We start from the raw sequence: 19,743 nt of genomic DNA, 5'->3' as shown, positions 1-19,743 counted from the left end.
CACATCCATCGAGTCAGTGATGCCATCCAGCCATCTCATCCTCTGTCAGCCCCTTCTTCTCCTGCCCTCAATCCCTCCCAGCATCAGAGTCTTTTCCAATGAGTCAACTCTTCGCATGAGGTGGCCAAAGTACTGGAGTTTCAGCTTCAGCATCATTCCTTCCAAAGAAATCCCAGGGCTGATCTTCTTCAGAATGGACTGGTTGGATCTCCTTGCAGTGCAAGGGACTCTTAAGAGTCTTCCAACACCACAGTTCAAAAGCATCTATTCTTCAGTGCTCAGCTTTCTTCACAGTCCAACTCTCACATCCATACATGACCACTGGAAAAACCATAGCCTTGACTAGACAGACCTTTGTTGGCAAAGTAATGTCTCTGCTTTTCAATATGCTATCTACGTTGGTCATAACTTTCCTTCCAAGGAGTAAGCGTCTTTTAATTTCATGGCTGCAGTCACCATCTGCAGTGATTTTGGAGCCCAAAAAAATAAAGTCTTACACTGTTTCCACCGTTTTCCCCATCTATTTCCCATGAAGTGATGGGACTGGATGCCATGATCTTCGTTTTCTGAATGTCGAGCTTTAAGCCAACTTTTTCACTCTCCACTTTCACTTTCATCAAGAGGCTTTTTAGTTCCTCTTTACTTTCTGCCATAAGGGTGGTGTCATCTGCATGCTGCTAAGTTGCGTCAGTCGTGTCCGACTCTGTGCAACCCCATAGACAGCAGCCCACCAGGCTCCTCCGTCCCTGGGATTCTCCAGGCAAGAACACTGGAGTGGGTTGCCATTTCCTTCTCCAATGCATGAAAGTGAAAAGTCAAAGTGAAGTAGCTCAGTCGTGTCCGACTCTTAGCGACCTCATGGACTGCAGCCTACCAGGCTCCTCCGTCCATGAGATTTTCCAGGCAAGAGTACTGGAGTGGGGTGCCATTGTCTTCTCCGTGTCATCTGCATACCTGAGGTTATTGATATTTCTCCCAGCAATCTTGATTCCAGCTTGTGTTTCTTCCAGTCCAGCATTTCTCATGATGTACTCTGCGTATAAGTTAAATAAGCAGGGTGGCAATATACAGCCTTGACGTACTCCTTTTCCTATTTGGAACCAGTCTGTTGTTCCATGTCCAGTTCTAACTGTTGCTTCCTGACCTGCATACAGATTTCTCAAGAGGCAGGTAAGATATGGTAGAGATAAAGAAATCATCATACTGGGAAGCATAAAAAAATTTTGACTAATATGCTAAGAGCTGTAATGGAAAAAGTATACAACATGGAAGAACAAATGGATACTGAAGCTGAGAAATGAAAAGCCTAAAAAAGAATCAAAAGGAAATACTAGAAATAAAAAACACTGTAACATAAGGGAAGAGCACCTTTGATGAGTGCCTAAGAGACTCAGCATATCAGAATCAATGAGCTTGAAGAAACATCACCAGAAATTTCCCAAACTGAAATATAAAGGGGGGGGGGGGGGGAACAACTATAAAAGAGAAACCAAATAACCAAGAGCCAAGGAACAAATTACCAAAGGATAGAAACCAAGCCCCAAATCTAGGAGGCTCAGAGAACATCAAGAATTATATGTACTAAAATAACCACATCTAGGCAAATCATATTCATATTGCAAAAAATTAAAGAGCAAATATTAATAGAAGCTAAAGGAAAGACAAAGCAGAACTTTACCTATAGAGGAACAAAGATAATAATTACTTTGAACCTTTCTTTAGAAGCCATGGAAATGAGAGGGTGGTGTTAAATATTTAAATTGAAAGAAAAAAATCCAGTAAAAGTATCCTTCAAAAGTGAAGGGGGAAATGAAGAGCTTTTCAGAAAACAAAAATTTACAGGATTTGTCACCAGTAGACTTACCTTGACAAGAAATGTTAAAAGAAGCTTTATAGAAATAAGGAAAATAACATAAGTCGGAAACTTGGATCTACATAAAAAAAGGAAAAGCACTGGAGAAGGAATAAATGAAGGTAAAATATTTTATTTTTTATTGTTCTTAGTTGAGCTAATGTATTACAATTTGTTTAAAGAATAATAACAAGAAAGTATATCTTATGTGTAAGTGAAATAATTCCAGAAAATTTATAAGGGACTGGAATTGAGAACACTATTATAAAGCACTTGCATTATACATAGAAGTGCTATAGTATTATTGAAAGATGATAGTTGTAAATACAATCTAGAAAGTCAAGGGCAAGCACAAAAATAAGAAGTATAACTGATGTGATAAGAGAGGAGAAAAAAGAGATTGCATAGGATATTTAACTAAAACCAGAGATGGCAGAAAATTAGTGGAAAACAAAAAAGTAACAAAGGCAATGAATAAAAAAACAGTAAAAAGAAAAAAAAGCTGATATTATATAACTAAAAACTTTAAATATCAATGGACTAAACACACTGATTAAGAATCTCTTAGAATGGATTTCTTTAAAAAAATACAACTGCATGTTATGTATAACAAAGTTTATTTTTTGAAACTTACTTTAAATATAAGACTCAAATGGATTAAAAAGTGAAAAGATGGATGAAGCTAAACCATTCTGACATTAATCAAAAGAAAGTGGCAGTAGGTACATTAATTTCAGACAAGTGAACTCTGGGGCTCTGAACATTATCAAAGACAGAGGAACATTATACGATGATAAAGAGGTCAATTCTCCAAGAAGACAAAACAATCCTTAATATGTCTGCAGCCAACAGTAGAGCATCAAAACATATAGGACAAAAACTGATAGAACCATAAGGAAAAACAGATGAACTCTCTGTAGTCCTCTAGTCAGAATTAAATACCCCTCTGTTGGTATTTGGCAGAATCAATACAACAGAATATCAACAAGGATACAGAAGAGTTGAATATCACTGATAATCAGCTTGAACTGACACCTATAGGATAGTTCATCCAACAGCAGTGGAACCCACTTTTTTTTCAGTTCACACAGAAAAGATTTCATCAACAGAGGCCACATTCAGTAGGCTATAAAACATAATTGAACACATTTAAAGGAATAGAAATTGCATAAAGTATGCTTTCAGACAATTATATAAACTAGGAATTGAGTCAGAAAGATAACTACAAAAACACTAAACTATTTGGAGATTAAACAGCACACTTTGAAATAACAAGTGAATCAAAAAAGAAGTACTGAGAAAAATTTTTTTAATATTTTAAACAAGTGAAAATAAAATATAAATTATGAAAATTTGACAGATACAGAGAAAGCAGAGCTTAGAAGAAAACTTATCCTTCATTCTGTTAATGTGGTGTTTCACATTTATTGGCTAGTATATATTGAACCACACTTTTTATCCCAGGGATAAATCCCACTTGATCATAGTGTATACCCTTTTAATCTTCTGCTGAATTCAGTTTGTTGGTATTTTGTTGAGGAAGAAAATGGCAACCCACTCCAGTACCCTTGCCTGGAAAATCCCATGGATGGAGAACCCTGGTAGGCTACAGTCTATGGGGTGCAAAGAGTCAGACACAACTGAGCAACTTCACTTCCACTTTCTGAATCTATGTCTGCAATGGGTATTAAGCTCAACATTCAGAAAATGAAGATCATGGAATCGGGTCCCATCACTTCATGGGAAATAGATGGAGAAACAGTGGAAACAGTGTCAGACTTTATTTTTGGGGGGCTCCAAAATCACTGCAGATGGTGACTGCAGCCATGAAATTAAAAGATGCTTACTCCTTGGAAGGAAAGTTATGTCCAACCTAGATAGCATATTGAAAAGCAGAGACATTACTTTGCCAACAAAGGTCTGTCTAGTCAAGGCTATGGTTTTTCCAGTGGTCATGTATGGATGTGAGAGTTGGACTGTGAAGAAGGCTGAGCGCCGAAGAATTGATGCTTTTGAGCTGTGGTGTTGGAGAAGACTCTTGAGAGTCCCCTGGACTGCAAGGAGATCCAACCAGTCCATTCTGAAGGAGATCAGCCCTGGGATTTCCTTGGAAGGAATGATGCTAAAGCTGAAACTCCAGTACTTTGGCCACCTCATGCGAAGAGTTGATTCACTGGAAAAGACTCTGATGCTGGGAGGGATTGGGGGCAGGAGAAGAAGGGGATGACAGAGGATGAGATGGCTGGATGGCATCACCGACTCGATGGACGTGGGTCTGAGTGAACTCCAGGAGTTGGTGATGGACAGGGAGGCCTGGCGTGCTGTGATTCATGGGGTTGCAAAGAGTCGGACACAACTGAGCAACTGAACTGAACTGAACTGATGGATATTAGCCTGTAATTTTGTTTTCTTATATTTTGTTTTGTTTTGATGTCAGAGTAATACAAGTCTCATAGAATAAGTTTGGATGTGCCCCATTCTTTTCAATTTTTTGAAAGACTTCAATTAGGATTGGAATCAATTCTTTAAACATTTGATATAATTCACCAGTAAAGCCATCCAGTCCTGGGCTTTTGTTACTGGGAGGTTTTTTGATCCTTTTCATTTCTGTGGCATTTGTTACAATTTCCCCTTCTTTCATTGTTGATCAATTTGGGTCTTCAACAAACATTTCCCAAAGAAGACATACAAATGACCAACAGGATAATAAAAATACTCAAAACTGTTATCAGGGAAATGCAAATCAAAACCACAAAGAGATATCACTGCACATCTTTTAGGATGACTACTCGTCAAAGAAATAAAAAGCATTGGAAAGGATTTGAAGAAATTGAAATCCTAGTAACCTGTTGGTGGGAATGTGAAATGGTGCAGCAGCTATGGAAAATGGTATAGAGCTTCCTTCAAAATTTAAGAATAAAACTATCACATGATCCAGCAATGTCACTCCTGGGTATGTCATCAAAAAATTGAAACCAGAATCTCAAAGGGATATCTTCACTCTCATGATCATTACAGCCTTATTCACAATAGCAAAGATATGAAAGCAACCTAAGTGTTCATGAACAGATGAATGGATGTGTACACATAACAATATTACTCAGCCGTGAAAAATCCTGACATTTGCAACAATATAAATGAACTTGGAGGACATTGCACTAGTGAAATAAGTCAGTCGTGAAAGGACCATTACTCCACTTCTATAAAGTACCTAAAACAGTGAAATTCACAGAAGCTGAGAATATAATAGTGGTTGCCAGGGGCAAGGGTTTGGGGAAAATGAGAAATTGTTGTTCAATAAGTATAGCTTCAGTTACCCCACACAAATAAGTGTTAGATACGTGCTGTACAACATAGTGAATATAGCTAACAATATTGTATTATGCAATTCAAAATTAGTTAAGAGACTAGATCTCAGATAATCGTTCTTACTATTAAATAAACAAATAAGAGATACAAGGACACTTTGAGAGGTGATAGATATGTCTATTACTTTGATTATATTGACAGTATAATTAGTGTTTGCATATAACTAAACCCCCAAACTATATATAACATATATACAGATTTTGTATATTAATTACACATCAATAAAGCTGTTAAGAAAAGGAAAGATATTTATAACATCAAATGCATATGCTAGCAAAGAAAGATCTAAAATCAATATGCTAAGCTTCCACATTAGGAAACTATAAAGATGAATGATAAAATGTATATCATGAGATACTAGGCCATCTCTTACACAACCCTATGATCTCAAGATCTAGATAAAACTCTTTTTTTTCTCCTGGTACATGCTGGCTAGGTCTGGATATATCCCCTTTCTTACCCTAACAGGGCCAAGACTTATCCAGCAAAATTATTTTGTGACATAATCCAGTTAATATTGGTCTGGTTGTCAAGAGGAAAGTTAGAGTAGACCCTTATATGTATTACTTTTATGATCATGCTGGCAAAGTCCTCCGAAATTTTGTCAAGAAAGAGTGCAACTCTTTTCTTAACAGGGCATAGCAGATCATTTCTATATATTTCTATAAGTCCAGAGCATTGTATGTCATCTGGTAATCCAAGATTTTGGGCTGCATTAACCAGTACACTTCATCCTGTATCTTGAGAGTATCCCAGTCTTCCAAGTTAAGACCCTGATCCTGGCATAATAGACTTTCAGAACTAGAGATTAACTTAGTCTAACATTCTGCTATTCTTCTAATTAAGTCCTAGGCTTGACTCGAATTGTTTTCTGCTCTTTGCATGAGACGCAAGTTTCTCAGTATCATGCTAACAACATTTTCTGGATTCAGACTTAGTCCTTTATCCAATTCCATTGTCCTATATTTACTCCCTCTGTCCTCCAATTTTTCATATACCTGAGACAAGCACCTGCCAGAACATATTCTTTCACTAATAGCTTATCCACTTTTACCACAATTGAAATTCCCTGTAATTGCACAACTATTGCTCAAGCTCTACGGTATGATATGCCACATATTCTATGCATATGTGCTATATGCTAAAGAACTATCCATTCTCCATGTACCACTAGTGATGGGCAATTGACAATTGTTGGGTGATTAGTCCAGCTTCAAAATCCTTTGTCAGAGCCTGATTCTTCTTGGTACCACCTGCCTCAGGTCAGGTTCTGGGAGATAGATTCTAAGATTTGTGTGCAGGAAGTTTACCAGTAGATGATGAAAGTATGCTCAGACAGAAGTTTGGAGCAATGTATTCACAGCAAAAGTATCAGTTGATTCCATGAGGAGCACTAGTGTTGGGATGAGCTTTCAGCATTTTCATGCCTTAAGGCAATTTTTACCAGGCATTTTCACTCCCATAATGGCCAATCAGTAGAGTGTCCCTGGGGAATGGGTATGACTATGAAAGCTCATCTCTTGGGCTGAGGGCAAATTCTCAGAGACAAATTCAACAGTCTGACACCCCTCCAGGTAGCTGAGAGAAGGAGTGTGCCATTCCTAAAGGGAGATCTCTACATAACTGCTAGACTGTTGTGTTAGATTCTTTACCATACTTGTCTAAGTGACATTTAGTTCAAAAATTAGATTCTATTTGCATGTCCAAAATTTGTACTTTTGGACAAATAACTTGACATCTCCAGGAATCAAAATTTCCATATGAAATATAGAAATGTTAATATCTTCTCTAACCTACTTCTCAGCACATTAATACAGGGAAAAATGAAATCACAGAGCAAGGATTTAAAAACTATAAGATTACCTAAAGATGACTCATGCTGCTGCTGCTGCTAAGTCGCTTCAGTCGTGTCTGACTCTGTGCGACCCCAAAGACGACAGCCCATCAGGCTCCACCTTCCCTGGGATTCTCCAGGCAAGAACACTGGAGTGGGTTAAAGATGACTCATGTAAGCTCCTAATTTTGCCTAAGCCTGAATCCATGCCCATTTCTCATGCCCTTAGATAACGCAGAGTCAAAAGTTGTTTCCTGGGTGAAATATGATGTACAAAATTTTCCTTGAAGAAGACGTACATATTAGATGAGAAATCATGTTTTTTTCAGGCTGGTAAATATCAGCAGATATTTTACTCCTAATATATAAGGCAAATAGCAAGTGGAAGATATATATAAGTCTATGGACATAACCAGCCAAAGGATTCATGCTGGCAAGCAAACAACACATTACAGCTTCTCTCTCACCCTCAGGGAACTGCTGAAACCACCTTTTGAGGAAATTACCAGGCAAGGCACTGTGACACATTGAACAAGTGTACATGAAAAAGAACTCCTCCCCCTGCCCTTGACTTAGAGGTGAAAACAAAACAAAACAGGTGTCCTCCTCCAAGCCACTCCAGGCCATTAAAAAATAAGTAAAATCAAATGGTTCCATCCCAGGCCAAATTATGCAAGTGTTAGATAGAGATGACTCAGAACTCAGAACCACCCACACTACTTGGGTAGAATGCCAGCAAGGCAGACAGACCAGCTTGTAAAATATCTTCAGATGGTCCCAACATTCATTGCATCTGTTTTTATGATGTGAATAAATGGGAAAAAATTGTTTTTGGCTTTGTATATTTTATTGGTTTTAAAATCAGGTTATGTCATTTAAAAATCTGTCTGTGGAAGGAACTTCACTTAATTAAATACTCCCAATATGCCTGAATTTAAGCTCCCAGTGTTGACTGGACTGAACTGATGTTGTTTACAAAAATCTTAAGAGATTTGCTTTCAAGATCAGCTGTCCTTCGGATGAAGGCTTTTTCTTACATGTCTGCTGGCCCTCTTTTGATCTTGAAAGGGACTAGCCTGGAGAACAAAGTCATTTCTACAGCATGACAGAGCAGTAGGATCGAAAGACAGATACTGACATGGAACCTCTGATTAACTAGTGTTAACCTGTATTTATGTTAGGACTTCTTGTTATGAGATACAATTGCATTTTGTTTCCTTTTGCATTGAGTCCACTGTTACATCTGAATGAATACTCAAAGATACAGAAATGTATACTGGAAGATATTATTTGTAATGGATATTTAGGTAGAAATGGCATTGAACATAAACATCAAAAAACTTGAGCAATAGATTATACCCTACCCTTTATTAACCATGTGACTTTGTATCAATTACAAACTCCCTGTAGTTAAATGAAGATAATATCTTTCATGTAGAACTTTTGGGAGAGAAAAAAATACAGTATTATAAATGTAGATGAAAAAAAAACACACTGAAATTATTAAAGGTGCTACAAACTATGCTATCTAAAAACATAACTTCTCAAGAGTTTATACTAAAACTTTAAGAGATTTGTGCTGACAGAATGACTCCCACATGTGATATGTATGTATTTAATGACAAGATGATTTCACATAAATAAATGAACTGAAGGTTCTGTTTATGGCATTTTATGCCATATCAACAGTCATAAGCCCTTCATATATACATATATGATCAGAGGTGATAATTTTGATTGGAAAAATTAAACACAACAGGCAAGTAAACAAAGATGTCCAGAAAAATGTCTAAATTACAAAATTACCTTCAGGACATGATAGAATTAAAAATCCTTTATTGATAAAAATCATGATTGCCTAGTAACTTTGATGGTTTGCATTTTGATTTTTTTATTAAGAAAAAATGACAGCAAATTCTTAAACTCTTTCAATCATCTGGTTTAAATGGGATGAATTTGTCTGAAGGGAGCGTTTGTCAAAATTTTAAAGATAAATTACCAAGCTTATCTAAAGAATGACTTTTGTAAGAAATGATAAATTATAACAACAATTAATCAATATAGGGATTGTGTTAATTACATTCAAATTATTCATCATATGTCTAAAAGTTGACCCACATTTTAAGATAAATAATAATAATAATAAAGCTGGCATGATGTATATTTTAGATAATTTTTTAGAATATCAGTGATGGGGAATGCAGAATAAAATTTATTCACATATGACACCATATTTGAATTTAGCATAACTAAGGCTGAGACAGGATAAAATTCACCATTTATTGGTGATTTGTTGTGTGGAAAGGATTTGACATCCATGATTGAAGTGAATCTTTGTAACAGCTTATGATATAGGAACCATTATCCTAGTCTTACAGATGAAGATAGTCAGATGAAACAACTAATTCAAAATCACTCAGCCAGTAGACGGGAAACAAGAAACTCAAACTCATATCTACATAGCACCAAAGTTCATAGTCATAGCCATTACTCTATTCAGCCTTGGAATTCAGGAGACTTGAATTTTAAGAGTGAAAAGACTCAGCTGTTTAAATGACAGAGGTGTGAGCTCAGGTGTAAGACGCTCTATCTGTCTCACTTGATGCTGAGCTTTGTGTCTCTCCCCACATTTGTTGGATTGAACTAGGACTGTAGAGGTAATTTATAATTTTATAAGCTGATAGTTAAAACACAAAAGCTATAAATATCCTAGAGGGACTCATGTACTTTACTCAGACTTCTGTTAGTGAGGAACTATCTGGCACATGTTGGTAAAGTCCATGGTGAAACCAGATTACCCACATGAAACATTTTAACCAGATGTTTATTGGTGAGTTATATGGAATGTCAAGCTCAGTAAGTTAATTTTTAAAATTATTTTTGTTTTTTGGCCACGCCATATGGCATGTTGGAGTTTAGTTCCCTGACCAGGGATCAAACCCGTGCTCCCTGTGGTGGAGGTGCAGAGTCCTAACCACTGGACTACCAGAGAAGTCCCAGTAAGTTATTGTTTTTTTACACTGATCCTACAATTCGGGGTTCAGTCTTTGCAGGCACTGGAAACAATAATAGAGCAAGATCTAGTCAAGCCAGCTAATCTTTTTGTATTGCTCAGATCCATTGGTAAAAGAACAGAGGTTCAGTGTTTCAGAAAACTGAGACTGAAAGAACATGTATAGGACAGAGGTTCAAAGCACCGTCTCTTCAGTTGCTCTATTCAACAATACAATCAACAACGATAGTATTAGTCAGAGCTTATGAAGTCCAGGGGACTTTCCTGGTAACGAGCCTGCCTACCAATGCAGGTAGACACAAGAGATGAGGGTTTGAATCCTGGGTGGGGAAGATTCCCTGGAAAAGGAAATGACAACCCACTCCAGGATTCTTGTTCGAAAAACTCCATAGACAGAGGAGCCTAGTGGGCTACTGTCCCTGGGGTTGCGAAGAGTCGGAAAGACTGAGCACACATGCGCACACACACACACACACACATGCGTGCACGCACATGAGGTCCAGGCACTGTGCTCAGTATTTTAATATATTGGCTTACTAAAATCTTACGCTGTCGGGACTATTGTTACTCCATTTTAAACATGAAGGAATAGTTGCAGAACTTGCCAATTCGTTCAGTCACGAGGTCAGTGGAGTCGAGATTCAAGCATAAGCCCCGTTGTGGGTCAGTGCCTGAGCTCTCAACCATTACATGATTTTTTTTGAAAATTATAAACATCATGTGAAGTATTATTGCGATTCTGCTCTTGCTAATGTTTCTCTTTTCTATCATTATCTTATTTGATCATCACAGCAAGCTTGTCGAGGAGGTATGATTAACTGCATACAGCAGGCAAGGAAGCTGAGGGTCATAGGACTAAATATATCCATATAATGCATCTACCGATGTCTGACTTCCCATAGAAAGATATTGGGCAATGAAAGTCTGTCTTTTCCAAACAAATTTCCATTTTTTTCCCTTGGAGAAAAAAAAATACACATACCATACACAGAACTTTATTTTTGATACATTTTCTAAGCTATACATTATAATTATGTAAATGAAATTGTCATCAATTTTAATCATGCTAAAATGTTCATCTTTTTTATATAAGGAGAAGAGGAATAAATACTCATTAACACTGAAGGCCTCAAGAACTTAAATTTTACTTTGAGATAGGAAATTGATATAAAAACAAGAATGCATTAATTACACTATCACTCTTCCCTCTCTTCTCCATTAAAAAATAATTTGTACAAGTAATCAACTTTAAAGCCAAAAGGAATTTTACAGGAAAAATAAATTATGTACTATTTAGACTTTTAAAAGCATCAAGCCTTACCAAGTACGTAGGTAGGTATGAACTCTCCTCTTTGCCTTGGGAACCTCCCCTTTTGCCCTACTAAGTTTCTGGAGGATTGAGAGGGTGGGCAGTGGCAGAAAAAGTTGATTATACTTTGTGTATTTGCTTATATATGTCCTTATATATTTACGAAGAGGCATTTATTGAAATATATATTTTGAAGGATTCTTTTATTGTAACAACTAAATAAACTTTGTGTCCTAAGACCTTTCATTATAGTGAATACTCAAAACTTTAGCTCCCTTCACGCACTCCTTCCTTCCAAGACAACCTGGAACAGTTTTCAGGTTGTATCTGTATGTGTGTGTTAGTCATTCAGTTGTGTGCAACTGTTTGCGACCCCATAGACCATAGCCTGCCAGGCCCCTCTGTCCATGGAATTCTCCAGTAAGAATACTGGAGTGGGTAGCCATTCTCTTCTCCAGGGGATCTTCCAGACCCAGGGATCGAACCCAGGTCTCCTGCATTGCGGGCAGATGCTTTATGGTCTAACTATATTTGTTTAATTAAAAATAATTGAATATCTCTGTACAACTTCACAGTTATCCTGGTCAGGGACTGGCAGAACTAGTAATTTTAAAAAATGCATAGGATACATTCCTTTATTCGAAGTAACATCAGCCTCTTTCACCCAGTTCAGTTAATTAGGTCACTATCCCTTGACTTATACTGCTTTAAATTCAGGAAAACTCAGAGACATGACTAACAAGGCCAGAAAAAATAGTGCCAAATATAATATTCTAATATTAATGATAATATTTAATGTGTAGCCTTTTATATGGGCCAAATTTAATGCTAAGGACTTCATATTTCCCTTTTCATGCTAAATATAAGCCCAAGAGGTAGATACTATTATTAATAACTCTGATAATGACATTGGACTTGGGAAGAATGAGGAATTGACTCAGTTACACTGTCGCTGAATGTCTACATTCTGAACCAGACTTACTGATTTTGCAAATTATTTTTCTGCAAACTATAAACTGACACCTTTTGTTATTTCCCGAATAGTTACAGAACATACCCATACATTACAGTAATAGCATAACTTGTAGGAGGGAGCCTAGTTCTAGTAACCGCTCTTAGTTTAGTTGCTAAGTCATGTCCAACTCTTTTGCAACCCCATGGACTGTAGCTTGCCAGGCTCCTCTGTCCATGGGATTTCTCAGGCAACAATACTGGAGTAGGTTGCCATTTCCTTCTTCAAGGGATATTCCCAACCCATGGATCTAACCCAAATCTCCTGCATTGCAGGTGGATTCTTTACCACTGAGGCACCTGGGAAGCTTAGCAGTAGAGTGTCTTATTAAAATCAGGAACATGACTTAAGATTTTTATGGTTCTACCATTAAGCTATGTTCTTGAGATTGCATACAACATGCTCAGCAAAAGCAAAAACAGACCAAAATAAAAAGAATAAACTTGTAAAGGAGATAAAAATCATTATTCTTTACAGATGATATGCATATCTGTCTGCCAGGAAAACCATAGAGATGGAACTAAAGTTATATTCAAAAGTATCTGGTACATTACAGAGTTCAGTTATGAAATAAGTGTATCGAATCAATAGAAACTTATAGGACATCACTGGAATAAAGCAAAGAAAAGTATTAGAATCCTTATGTTAGAAAAAAGGAAAGAATGTTGAGGTAAAATGCAGTTGTATATCGTTAATTCTACCTTGTTTAAACTGTTACTCATTTTTCAATGCATCTAATAATAGTTATTTTTAGAAAAATGTCTTCATCACAGATACTAAAATCCTGAAATATCTGTGCTTCCCCAGAATCAACCTTTGAAGTCTTAGTCTTAAAAGTATACAGGTCTCAGATGGTTGAAATTGAAGCAAGTCAGGTGAGCTGACTTGCTCGCTTTCTGTGGCTGTGAATCGAGTGAATCATCCAGTGAGCGGATGTCTCCTTGAGTGTTACAACTTTGGATTTCACAAGCAGTTCCCTATGAAGTCCAATCTGTTGGCAAGGCACCACAGGAAGAAGAGCAGGCATTTCGTTATCCAAACAGCAGTTTGAGATGGAAGTTCTTCATGCTTCTCAGTGGTAGGTGCACCCACCAGTAAAGTGATGCCAAGAGATGAGGTTGGGTGGGAGTATGGGGCGGTCTGACATGAACAGTGTAAGTAAATATGTGCCTTCATTGTGTCCCCAGTACTTCTAAAGGCTAGAAAACATATTTTCTTTCTACCGAAGGAGATAGAAACCTCCTTGACACAAAACAAGATATCGAGTTTTATTTTGGTTTGTCTGCTTTCTTCTCCATTTTCTTCTTCTTGTATGAAATGAAGGTGCTCTGGAAGCTTGGCGCATCCAAGATTTAGGTGGAACTTCGAGTATCTCAATGGCATTCAATGACTGCTTTGTACCAAACCCACCACCATTCAGGGAGTATGTGAAGCTTAGCAATGGTCCTAGAACCAGATTCATCTGGACTAGTCTCAACTCTGTCACACTTTGACTGTGTAAACTGAAGCACAATCCACAGGAAATGTTTTTATAGCATTATTAAGCATTTCATGACTTCTCTTATTTGTGAAATATAGTATGACTTACCTCAGAGGGTTGTTGTCAGGATTAAACATGATAATGGATGCAGAGTGTAGCACTTTACAATACATATGAGTTACCTATTTCAGTAATTGAGGTGTTAGGAAGAAATAACTCAGTAATCTATTCTTAAAAAGAAGCATTTCTTCTGACTAATACTATTTTCAATGCCTTCAGTTGTAAACATTCAGAGAACTCAATGAAGGATAATTTAACAAACACTGCAGAAAATTCAATGGATCATGTAATTTAAATATGGTATTCAGAGTGAGTTTACTTATAATGTGATCAAGATTGTGATTTTTTTTTCTTTTTGCCATATTCTTGGTTCAAGGTACTCCCATTTTTAAACTAAATGCTCAAAGTGGCTTCCCTGATGGTTGAAAATGGCTATAGATGCCCTGAACTTGATGTTGGTGTTCCACAATGTCCAAACAGAGCTTACCATGTTCAAGATTCTGAGGAAAAGTGTTAACATTCCTCATAGTTGAACTACAGTTGAAATCACTCCATATATCTATGGGAAGTCATCATAGCAGTTGGCTAAAATTAACTGAATCAGAAACTAGCAAGTAGGGTATGATTAACCCATTAATCCAATCATGGCCCTCGCCCAAGAACTAGAGTTTAGGGTAACTTTGACTTTGACTTTTACCTTTAACTTTTGTTCAGAACAGTTAGCAGGAGATGGAGGACTAGAGAGGTGAATTATATACTTCAAGCAGATATATATTTATATTAATAGAAAACATTTTCTAGGACTTTGTTATGACCTCTCCCATTTGCAGGACTAACAATGCCTTGATATTTTTAACCTGGTATCTAGAGACACAACCATGCTGAGTCCTGTTCTCAACCCCAGCCATTACTGAGTGGCAGGATCTTCAGCAAGTCACATCTGATCTCTGGGCATCAAGGTTTTCATTTGTAAAAGAGAAGTCTGGATTAGATGACCTAAAAGTTCTCAACAGTGTCAGGGGTCTCAGTGAACACAAGGCATTTCCTTTATAAGTGGGGAAGATGGCTGTTAAACAACCTCTCAGCTTCTGTTCTGGAAATTACACAAAATAACCCAACTTTCTTTTATCTTTCCTCACCAGCACTATTTTCCATTCCTTTAATCTTTTTGTTGATATTCTATGGACCTGCTACAATTTCTCTATATCTCATTCTCTATATAAGATGTCTAACTGGGAAAAAAAATCTTAAAAGAGATTAGAAGTGTACCCTAAGTAAGGAGGGCTCTCTTCCAAGAAGTTATTTTGAACCTTGCTTGTGTTATTTAACAATATTTTGTTCTTGAAAATTCCCAATACAGAATATTTTGGCTGGTACTTAAAATGTTCTATTGCTTTTTAAGTGTACTTTTATTTTTGTAAACTTTAAATACAAAGAAATGTACAATTCTTAACACGTGTTCACTGAATCTGAACATGAATACCTATACATATTCTTTATTAAAAGCTAGAATGCTATCATCGCATAATATTCCTCATGCCCCGTAAAAGTCTAACAACATGGTTTAAATCTGTTTGTATTGTTTTGTCACTAAGTTGTGTATGACTGTTTGTGATCACATGGACTGTAGCCTCAGCTGAGATTGCTTTCAACCTGTAGGTAAATCCTTAGAGCATGGATATATTATCAATATCTAAACTACTGATTCAACTTTAACTTTCAACATTAAAATAAAATCACCTTGCAGTTTCCTTCCTTCTTTTTTACATAGGAATAAATCTAGGATTTTAAATATCAGCATTAGCTTTTAGAATTGAGGAAAAAAAACAAACCTATAAGTCTTGAGGGGTCTCCAGCTAAGGATAAGGATTTTAAAATAATCATTCCAATAAATAAATCAGTAATTTCTAAGATTCAATTTTTGGTGAACTGATTAACACCAAAATAAAAGAGGGATGCTACGGAAGAATGAAAGAAAAAATCTTTTGTCAATCCTCAGATTCATCAGGTGTGGTACAGGGGAAATGTAGTGATATGAGGTAACTGAGAACTATTCAGTAAAAAGATGACAGAAGTTTCCTATTTAACCTATTTCATCTTTTAAACTCACTAATCAGAGAAGCTTTAAATGGGGCCAACACTCTCAACAGTTGCAGTTGCAACAATTTTGCAAAAGATCACAGGACTAAGAAAACACAGCTCAACAAACACATGTCTAATTTAAGCTGAAATGCTTTCCAGAGTAGCTAAATACTGGTGTGACCAATGCTACAAGAGGTTCAAGGAGAGAGTGATGAATTCCAAAATAGGAGAAGATGAACTTGAGTGTGGTCTTAAATAATAGATTTTAGACTTTTCAAGAAGTTGGGAAAAGTTAAAATAATGGTAAAGGCATATATCTTGTTTTTTTTGTTTTTTTTTTTTTAAATTTCCTCACCTCTACTGTATTTCACTTCTTTTATTCTAATAGCAAACGCTAAGTTTATTTCGTGGGCCAAACTCTGTGTGCTCTGGGACCTCAGAGGCATCTTTATTTCTTTTTGACTCCCTTTTCCTGTCTGTAGGTCTCAACTAAATACTATTACCTCAGCAAAGTCATTGCTGACATTAAAAAAACACTTTTCCTGTTATTATTTGTATTCGTCACTCACCTCTAATTTCTATCATCACTTTTTTTTTTTTTTTTAACTTTTCAGGGTTTTTCACCTTTCTTGTACAGGGAACACCATAGTATCCTCACTACTTCATGGAATGAATGAATAAATATACCAATGTCTCTCTTAACTACTTTGCAAATTCTTGAAGTGAACTTCCATAATTTTTTCTTTTAGTGTTAATACTCTGCTTTCAGAATAGAGATTTATAAAAACATATTAAATGTTACAGAGGTAACTACAGAACATTGTAAGACAAAGGTGATCTCAGTAGGAATTTTCTAGTACTCCAGAAAATACAAAATGGTTTCAAAGAGGCTGCTGCTGCTGCTGCTAAGTCACTTTAGTCGTGTCCGACTCTTTGCGACCCCATAGACGGCAGCCCACCAGGCTCCCCCATCCCTGGGATTCTCCAGGCAAGGACACTGGAGTGGGTTGCCATTTCCTTCTCCAATGCAGGAAAGTGAAAAGTGAAAGTGAAGTTGCTCAGTTGTGTCCAACTCTTAGCGACCCCATGGACTGCAGCCTGCCAGGCTCCTCCGTCCATGGGATTTTCTAGGCAAGAGTCCTAGAGTGGGTTGCCATTGCCTTCTCCTTTCAAAGAGGCAGTAATCTATAATGTTGGACCTCCAAAAAAACTAAGAGGTATTTACTTGGCAGACAAAGGGTCACAGACAACCCAATCAGTTTGCATCCAGCCATTCATTCACTCATCTGATATACATTTATCAAGATATAAAGTGCAGTCCTCTTCTAGTCATCTGTGACACAAGGTAATCAATATCAGATAGAGTGAAGGGAAAGCTGCTCAGTCATGTCTGACTCTTTGCGACCCCATGGAGTACACAGTCCACGGGATTCTCCAGGCCAGAATACTGGAATGGGTATCCAGGCCCTTCTCCAGGGGATCTCCCCAACCCAGGGATTGAACCCAGGTCTCCTGCATTAAAAATGGATTCTTTACCAGCTGAGCCACCAGGGAAGCCATTAGATAGAGCACCTGGTGTCATTTAACTTAAAATCTCAATCCCATCAAGGGCTGAGAATTAATTAAATAAACAAACTCAAGTGCTATATCTTTTGCACTGAGCATTCTTCTATATTTTTTTCTTAGTTCTCATAACTCCATGGAATAGTTACTATCATCAGCCCCCACTGTATAATAATAAAATTGAAGTACAAAGAAGTTAAAGAATTATCCAGGGTGACAATCCCCACATCACTAAAGTGACAGGAGAGGAATTCACACATGATTGATCAATCAATTGACAGATTGATTTCAGAGCCTGAGCAGCTGATTCAGAGTTAATATAAAGTCATACGTAGCACAAGTACAAAGTATGATGGACAAAGGGATATGGGATTAGGCTTGAGAGGTAGACAGGACCAGTTCTCTGACTTCTTTTAAGGACTTTTTTCCCCTCAGAGCTATGGGAATCCACTGAAGTGTTTTTTATATGTATTGATGGGATAAAGTATACAGACCCCCTACCAAGCACAGTAATATTCACTTGGAGATAGTGTCCAGAGTGTACATGAGGAAAAGAATCATTAAGAGTAAATCTAAAAGAAAAAAAAAAAAAAAACGAAAGAAAAGAATAAATCTAGAATCAACTATATGTCAATAAAATACATCATTTTAAAAAATAATAAATTTAATTTGTATAAGATAAATACATACCTTGAGGATCAACAGCAAAATATAATTGAGATTGACTATCTTACTTAGCTTATAAAGTGGTTTGAAAATACTTGTAGGAAAGGAACTCTAAATATGATTTGAGACTTAATTATGTGCATACCTTGAATTTAAATGAAATATCTATGTAGAGACATTTTATAAACTATTACCAAATAAATGAGAAGAATGTCTTTCTTTTTTGCCAAATGATATTTTTTATGATTAAAATTCTATTTTTTATTTTTTTAAATTTTTTTAAATTTTATTTTATTTTTAAACTTTACAATATTGTATTAGTTTTGCCAAATATCAAAATGAATCCGCCACAGGTATACCTGTGTTCCCCATCCTGAACCCTCCTCCCTCTTCCCTCCCCATACCCTCCCTCTGGGTCGTCCCAGTGCACCAGCCCCAAGCATCCAGTATCGTGCATCGAACCTGGACTGGCGATTCGTTTCATACATGATAGTATACATGTTTCAATGCCATTCTCCCAAATCTCCCCACCCTCTCCCTCTCCCACAGAGTCCATAAGACTGATCTATACATCAGTGTCTCTTTTGCTGTCTCGTACACAGGGTTATTGTTACCATCTTTCTAAATTCCATATATATGCATTAGTATACTGTATTGGTGTTTTTCTTTCTGGCTTACTTCACTCTGTATAACCACTGATGCTTTCAAATTGTGGTGCTGGATAGGACTTTTGAGAGTCCCCTGGACAGCAAGGAGATCAAACCAGTCAGTCCTAAAGGAAATTAACCCTTAATATTCATTGGAAGGACTGATGCTGAAATTGAAGCTCCAATCCTTTTGCCACCTGACGCAGAGAGCTGTCTCATTGGAAAAACCCTGATGCTGGGAAAGATTCAGGGAAGGAGGAGAAGGGGGTGACAGAGGATGAGATGGTTGGATGGCATCACCAACTCAATGGGCATGAGTTTGATCAAACTCCAGGGGATAGTGAAGGACAGGGAAGCCTGGTGTGCTGCAGTCCACGGGGTCACAAAGAGTTGGGCACAACTTAGCAACTGAACAACAACAATCTCTTATATATGTTAGGTTTGAAGATGAAATTGCATGTTTATAGGTTAAAAACAATCAAATATCACCAATTTCATATGGTTCGACCTAATAAAAGAAATGCACATAATAAATAAATATATCTAGACTGTAAGATAGTCTAGTACACAGTTTATTTCATCACACTGGTACTGAGGTAGGGTGGTATGGTGGATGGAAGTTTCGGTTTAAATCTGAGATCTACAGTAAACTTTTCTGGTAACTTAGTGCAAGTTATTTTTCCTTAGGAGAGTTCCATTTTCTCTGCAGAAATCAATACATAAGTGATTAATATATTAGGATGGCTGGAGACAAAGTAACACTTTATTGTAAGGAGATTACAAAGTCCCTTCCTAAATTCCTTACATGAGGGCAGGAGGATTATAATTATAGTTATCAATTTGGCATAGAAAAATG

The sequence above is a fragment of the Bubalus bubalis genome, chromosome 18, assembly GCF_019923935.1.
Source record: "Bubalus bubalis isolate 160015118507 breed Murrah chromosome 18, NDDB_SH_1, whole genome shotgun sequence".
NCBI lineage: Eukaryota > Metazoa > Chordata > Mammalia > Artiodactyla > Bovidae > Bubalus > Bubalus bubalis.
Note: the sequence above shows the minus strand (reverse complement) of the source record.